Here is a 5,989-nt window from a genome sequence, read left to right as displayed (position 1 = left end):
ACCCCCCCGACCCTTTTGGACCGGTAACAAAGCCAATAGCTAGCCGCCACGTGTGCCTAAATTAAGACCGGCTAATAATGTGGCTCAAATCTTAATACAAATGGCAGGAAAACTCCTTTGCAGCGTGCATCACTAAATGCAAAAGTCATGCACAGTGCAAAGAAGGCTACAGAATGGTGGGAAACACTTTTCTGCACGCAGGTTCTCTATAACAACGGAACACTCCATCGTGCAAAAGAGCTCCAATTTGGCGGGAACATAATTTAGCGTTGCCGAAGCGCACACACACAACAAATCACAACTTTGGGTTGTGACACCTTGTAACATTCTAAAGGGGAGGTATTAGACTAATAAGGAAGACAATACTTCCAAAAAAGATCCACTTTAAGAAACCTGGTAGCTTGTCCCAGGCACAGCTGACCTTCCTTTTGCACCATGAAATACACTGGCTTCATGCTAATAAAGGATAAGAGGATTTGATGGCAGTGTGAAACCTAGAAATTCCTTAAAATTAAACATTTAAATACTAAATCAAATGAAAATCAGTACATAAAACCCACAACAATTCATGGGGTTTACCCATGGCATTAAGTTTCCCATAGCACAAAGAAATTTGTATTTGCTAACAAATGTATCTTATCAAGTGAATGGTATATTTTTATTCCTTAAACTTCAAATGTTCTTGTTACAAAGTTATTGGACTTTGTGAACAATAGGACAAGTAAGTATATTGTTGTCATTATCAATTTCAAGTGCATTTCTTTTAAACAAATTTTGACGTTGAAATCTGGTAAGCAAAGTGTCTGAGCAAGGGATGATCAAGGAAAGCAGAGGAGACAGACTAAAAATGTAGAATTTTCCCCCAATTACTTTCTCACCGTATTAAATAACCAGTTAATTTTTGCCAGGGTGATTTGAATACTTTAGGGCACCATGGTGACACTCTATTTATTTAAAAGGGAGCTTGTTTGCCAGGTTGGACTTCACAAGCTCTCATTATTTTACTGCTGCTTACAGCCCCTTTTGGTACATTTCTTTGAACAAGGAAAAAATTGCACCATATGGTGAGACTTCTGAAAAATGCCTAAAGGAAATATTTCTACTGCTGAGACTGATCCTGCTACAATTGATGTCATCTATTGCCCATATACGTCGTTGACAAGTTGGAGGGAGAAAGATACTTTGAGAGATCCTGTCTCTATTTTTCAGCATGAACCATTGAGTCTTATCGTCTTAGCAGAAGCTATAATAAAAAACAAATAATAAACAGTATTGGACTAGTAACTGGGTCTTTTTGGTTTGTTTGTTTTCCTGAATCAACATCTTTTCTTTATGGCAATTCCTGTCAATATTGCTCCCACTAAACTTCCCTCTTTTGTGCACTAGCTCTGAATAATTAAAAACACAATTTTGAAGAGTTTTTCCTTACAGCTGATGCTCAGCAGCAAGAAAGGATAGCTCCTTCTTCCTGATATTGCTCATTTTATGCTCATCTGATTACTAATTCTCTTACCATAAGCTACCTACACACACACAGACACAGATACACTGCACCTTCTCTGGGTTTGATAATGTTATCATTAACAAGAGGGGAATGAGATGGGGAAAACTCAGTAATTACCATGCTTTATTAAATTATGCAGCATTAATTAGCTGACTGGGTAGTTCAGGGACTGCTTCTTCTCATATCAGAACGGTGGCTCAGTTCAGAATGGCATCTGTCTCCTAGCATTAGAACAACAACAACAAAAATTAATAATGTATGGATTATGTCACACAGGCAGAGAGGTGCTGCATTCATCTGTCTCTCTACCATTTGAATGTCAGAAATGGAGAGAAAACATCACTCTCCTGCAACCTCTAGAGGAACACAGAAAGGCTGAAATGAATATTGATATTTAGAGTGATAATAAATGTAATATTTCTTACACATTTGAAACCAAAAAAAATTATTTTCAAAGGATTTAGATGTTGTGACATAACAGTTTTATCAATTTCTTTATAAAACCCTGTTCAATGCATAACAAGCATGAGTATCAGAACCTGTGAAACAAAAAACCTTTTGGTGGTCTTAGTATCAATCCATCAAAACACAGACAATTTCTCATTCTGCTAGAAACAAGCTAAGGAAACAACTTCACTTGCTAGGATATATCAAACTTTTGTATATGAAGAAATACTTCCACAGGTTGTCTTCTGGTTTCAGGTAGATCCAGATGGCTCTACCTGCATGAACAAAAGTGAGTCATTCTTGATTGTTTTCTAAATGATGGAAGTGGCATGCGGCTGAAACTGCCATTCACAGTGAATAAGAAATTCCACACTGGTTTGTGATTAAACAAATGGACTGGTTTTGTTTAAATATATGTGTCTTTAAATTAGGCTTCTTAATAGCAGATTTTATTTTTTAAAAGGGGGTCAGAAAAAAAATAGAGACAGCAGAAAGGAAATTAAAATACCCTTTAATGATATGAGTCCAGGAAAAAGAGTTTGCAGTTGAACACAAAATAGCAATTTGTTGTTTGCTGTAAAATATAAAGTGTTTTGCAAAATAATGAAGCACATTTTCATAATGTATGGAAGAGTGCAATGAGCAATAGAAGTGGCAACTTCTTCAAGGATGCGTGATCCTCATCCTCATCCTCATCTGCCCTACCACCTTTTTCATGAATGTTTCCATTCCAGTTAGACCATACCCATGTACTGTACATGGTATTGCTGAAGGTAAAAGAATTTTTCCCATCTAAATGAACACTTATATGCATTTAGTTAATAGTGAGATTGTCTACATGAGATGCTAAAGGCTCAGTAGACTAATTCTACTGCACATTAGCACATCACAGTGAAAGCTAATGAGAAATGCTACTGAGCATTAGCATCACCTAAAAGATGCACGCCAGAACTACTTCTCAGTAGTGCTGATTATGGCGCATTAAGTTCGTACCCATTATTACAGGTACTAAACTTAATGTGTTGTAATTATGGTGCATTAATACATGCACATGTAGATGTGTCCAGTGTTTTTTGGAAGCAGTTTCAGGAAAACAGTTTTCAAAGGTACTTTATAAAAATAGAAACAACACCAAAAAACCAACCTAGATCATTTCTACTTTGGGAAGACATGTTACTATGGTTGCTGGGAGAGTATAACTGCCTTGTTTTCCAGAATGAAAGATTTAACTTACAGTCCTGCTGCCATAGTATTTCTATGCATTCTGAATATGCCCATTTTAAAATTAATGCTAGCTCTGCCTTCCTATTCTCTTGCAGAGAAACTATAAAAAGATAGCCGAGTATGTAACATGAGTAGGTAGCCAACTCTATCCAGCTTGAACAAGCTTCTTCATCCCAATTCTTTCACAAGAGTTAACAACTTTAAGGGAACCCTTGGGCACTGTAACTTCAAGGAATACGCAAGCCCTCATTACTGTCAGAGGTCCCATTGCCCCCACCACAACCCCTATTAAGGACTCTGAATGCTGCCTCTGGCTCTCCCTTTTACATGCTAGTCAGCTTTCTGTTTAGCTAGGAAAAATAAAAGAGGACGAGAAATATGCAGAAATTCTGTAAGTTGTTTGCATTCCACTGAAATATTTCTTTAGCTGAAGGGGATCAAATCAATGAAATATGATGAAACCATATGCTCATTATTTCATAAAGGAAGCAGCTGCTTCAGGGAATATTGAGAAGATTTATTAATTCTACCAGTACTGCTCATTAAGACTAGGTATCTTCATACCTGTCTTCCTCAACAAAAGCTCTTCAACAGCAAAATCACCCCCATGGAGTTCAAACTGATGTTCATTTTGGCAATATTCCCTGTATTCTTTCAGGGCAGAGAAGACAATATGCTGAGCTGAGACTATTGGAGAAGCAGAAAAATCATTTGTGCAGAAAGCTATATAGTACGGGTGCAGTTTGGAAGTGCCATAAGAGGAATGTATGTTGGCAAAGACTAATTCTGCCTGCTATGGACCATATGTGCATTTAATTGAGTTTGCAAGTTTCCAGGCAGAATGCCAAATGGACAGTCTACCATCTGATAAGAGTGATGAAATTTTCTCCTCTTGTGCTCTCATCGTCTCGGTTCACAATGATTCTTAAAAGCTAAATAACATGCCCTTCCTGGGACTGATGTTTCAGTATGTAGGTCAGCAAACAAATAAACTATGGAAGATAACAAACTGTCATATTGGTTCCCTTTAATGGATATAGCTTAGGCTGTAACATTGCTGTCCAGGGAGAATAGGACTAGGACCAAAGGCCTCAAGCTCCAGCAGGGGAAATCTAGGTTGGAAGTTAGGAGGAGCTTTCTTACTATGAAAGTCAAGCATTGGAACAGGATACCTATAGAAACTGTGGAATCTCCATCCTTGGAAGCTCTTCAGAGCAGGCTAGACAGACACTTGGCTGAGATGGTTTAGTCAGGGGCGGGGGGCTGGACTAGATGAACAAGTGAGGTCTCTTCCAGCCCTACTTTCCTATAATCCTAAGGGGTGGCATCAAACTGCCACTTCATCCAATGGCAGCATGAGGAAGTAAATTCTGACTCTGGCAGTCACAGTACACTCCTTGGTTTCTTTCCATGGGGAAAAGCACTGTGACTTATTACTGGTGTGGACAAATAGAAGGTTACTACACTCTTTACCAGTTCAGATCTAGTGATTATCATGTTGGGAGATAGTATGATGGGTCCAGTAATTCCTTACCTTTACTCATTTACCTCTATGGTTAAAGTACTGGACCCCTATAGACTCTAGTTTCTTTCAGGAACTGAAAGGCTACCTTGTACCACCTGGACAGTTTCAGAAAGACAGAACACAATCCTGTACTAAATTAGACTCAACACAAGTTTTTATCATTCAAACATTTATTTACTCTAATGAACATAAAGTGTGCAGGTTTCTGTGATTATCAAACTCCAGATTTTCAACTATTTGCCTGCAGAGCATTTTTGGGAGGTCTTTTGAATTAGTTCCACCCAAGGTGAAGCATGTACAAATGAAACAAGAGGCAGCTACCATCTTAGAAATTTTCAGTTGTGTACTCAGTCTTCAAACTGTGCTTTGTTTTATTGTTCATAAGCCTTTGCAGTTTGGATTGCTGTGCAGGAGCAAAAATCAGTCAAACAAATCTCTCCTTCTGACAGATAAAATTTCAACCATAATCAGAATTTGCTGACAACACGACAAATGAAGCAGTGGTAAAGAGACTACAAAATGGTCTGGACAGACCAGAGCAATGCAGGCATAGAAAATAAAAGGAAATTAAGTATTGAACTATATATAAAGCACTACATCTAGAAAAAGAAAGAAAATATGCAATAATTAAACAAAACTTGGTGTCAATTAAACTCTCATTATTTTAGTTACTGCTCCTTGCCAATCTGTCCTAATGTGTTATTTTGATGCAATTATATTTAATTACAACAGAAGAATCATGAGGCCGGGAGGGTAGGTGCTCCCTGATCGGTTTTATACCTTATAAGGCAGTCCACCATCTGAAGAAAAGGGGGAAGTATTGCTTTGGAATCTTTTTGGTGTCTTGGTTATTCCCAAAACTGCAACTAGCATTGTTCTAAAAAACTACTGGGAGGCCTTAAGGCTCCCTCTCTTCTTCCTCCCTCCCTTCCTTCCATAAATGGTTCAGGTTTCAGATGTATTGAGAAGAATACAAGCTAGATCTAGGAAAGCCGCCTAGTTACTGAATATGTCTTGGTCACTAAAAGTAGCCAAAACAAGAAGCATGAATAGTGGCTTTAGCCACAATTCTTCTTATGAAAGACTAAAACCTAAACTGTATGTTAACAGTAAAAAATTCAATAACCTTTTTGGAAAGGCGCTAAGGTTAAAATATAACAGCGTAGAAGAACTCCTAAAACTTAAGAGTAATGAGTGTCGTCTGGATAAAAGGATCTCTCTAATGTGTCTATTGTTTAAAGGAACAAAACCTTTTAATTTTTTTAAAATTGCCAAATCTCTTCCATTTT

At 37.7% G+C, this 5,989-nt stretch overlaps 1 long non-coding RNA gene across 1 annotated transcript in view; it reads right to left on the bottom strand.

Annotated features, from left to right (window-relative positions):
* Positions 1-1,722, bottom strand: part of LOC112549559 — an 11,650-nt gene extending 9,928 nt beyond the window's left edge. Inside the window, exon 1 of the long non-coding RNA XR_003093018.1 lies at positions 1,622-1,722. This is a non-coding gene — a long non-coding RNA (uncharacterized LOC112549559). The remainder of the gene's footprint in view (positions 1-1,621) is intronic.
* Positions 1,723-5,989: the final 4,267 nt, after the last annotated feature.

The sequence above is a fragment of the Alligator sinensis genome, unplaced genomic scaffold (assembly GCF_000455745.1).
Source record: "Alligator sinensis unplaced genomic scaffold, ASM45574v1 scaffold375_1, whole genome shotgun sequence".
Classification (NCBI taxonomy): domain Eukaryota; kingdom Metazoa; phylum Chordata; order Crocodylia; family Alligatoridae; genus Alligator; species Alligator sinensis.
Note: the sequence above shows the minus strand (reverse complement) of the source record. Positions and strands in the feature narration are given on the sequence as shown.